Source organism: Lissotriton helveticus, chromosome 7 (assembly GCF_964261635.1).
Source record: "Lissotriton helveticus chromosome 7, aLisHel1.1, whole genome shotgun sequence".
Lineage (NCBI taxonomy): Eukaryota > Metazoa > Chordata > Amphibia > Caudata > Salamandridae > Lissotriton > Lissotriton helveticus.
Window position 1 is genome coordinate 1543387034 of NC_136068.1, and position 1489 is coordinate 1543388522.

General features: G+C 51.5%; 1 pseudogene; it reads right to left on the bottom strand.

Moving 5' to 3' along the window:
* Positions 1-1258, bottom strand: LOC144771358 (18S ribosomal RNA; annotated as a pseudogene).
* Between the last annotated feature and the right edge of the window lie 231 nt (positions 1259-1489).

The following is a 1489-nucleotide window of genomic DNA, read 5'->3' on the forward strand; positions in this document are numbered from 1 at the left end:
CCTTCCGCAGGTTCACTTACGGAAACCTTGTTACTTCCGCTAGATAGTCAAGTTTGATCGTCTTCTAGGCGCTTCGCCAGGGCCTTTGCCGACCCCGGCGGGGCCGATCCGAGGACCTCACTAAACCATCCAATCGGTAGTAGCGACGGGCGCTGTGTACATAGGGCAGGGACTTAATCAACGCGAGCTTATGACCCGCACTTACTGGGAATTCCTCGTTCATGGGAAATAATTGCAATCCCCAATCCCTATCACGAACGGGGTTCAGCGGGTTACCCGCACCTGTCGGCGAAGGGTAGACACACGCTGATCCGTTCAGTGTAGTGCGCGTGCAGCCCCGGACATCAAAGGGCATCACAGACCTGTTATTGCTCGATCTCCTGTGGCTGAACGCCTCTTGTCCCTCTAAGAAGTTGGACGCCGACCACTGGGGGTCACGTAACTAGTTAGCATGGAGGAGTCTCGTTTGTTATCGGAATTAACCAGACAAATCGCTCCACCAACTAAGAACGGCCATGCACCACCACCCACAGAATCGAGAAAGAGCTATCAATCTGTCAATCCTTTCCGTGTCCGGGCCGGGTGAGGTTTCCCGTGTTGAGTCAAATTAAGCAGCAGGCTCCACTCCTGGTGGTGCCCTTCCGTCATTTCCTTTAAGTTTCAGCTTTGCAACCATACTCCCCCCGGAACCCAAAGACTTTGGTTTCCCGGAAGCTGCCCGGCGGGTCATGGGAATAACGCCGCCGGATCGCTAGTCGACATCGTTTATGGTTGGAACTACGACGGTATCTGATCGTCTTTGAACCTTCGACTTTCGTTCTTGATTAATGAAAACATTCTTGGCAAATGCTTTCGCTTTGGTTCGTCTTGCGCCAGTCCAAGAATTTCACCTCTAGCGGCACAATACGAATGCCCCCGGCCGTACCTCTTAATCATGGCTCCAGTTCCAAAAACCAACAAAATAGAACCGGAGAGAGCACACCCCAATTTTTGCCCAGTAAAACAACAAATTGCCCAGCCGCATCAGTTGTTTTTACAAGATATAACATCCAATTATTGCACAGGGGCTACCTACCATGCACAGACTCACCAGTTAACTACCAATGTAAAACTTCCATGGGGTATAACCTGCGCGCCCCCAAACAGGGACAGAAATGACCCTGGGGAGAACCTGGGAATCCCAGTCCCTAGCACACTGCCCCCAGTGTGCTATGACCCTTCTACCTGTTGATAGTTCAGGTGGCCCCTCATGCGAGTAGAGGCGGTTCCTGCGTTTGAGACATAGCACATCCATTAGAAGCCATGCCCCCCTCATATGCCAAATGGATTCTCTGCAATGAGACAGGGCCATTAATGCCCCCACGCTACCAAGGCCAAACCTGTTTATCGGTTACGAGAACTAGTTTGCTAACTCAATCGCCAGGATCAGAGCCCCTTACTTGCGCACCAGTTGCTGTACCAAAGAACACATTACATATTGCACATGGGT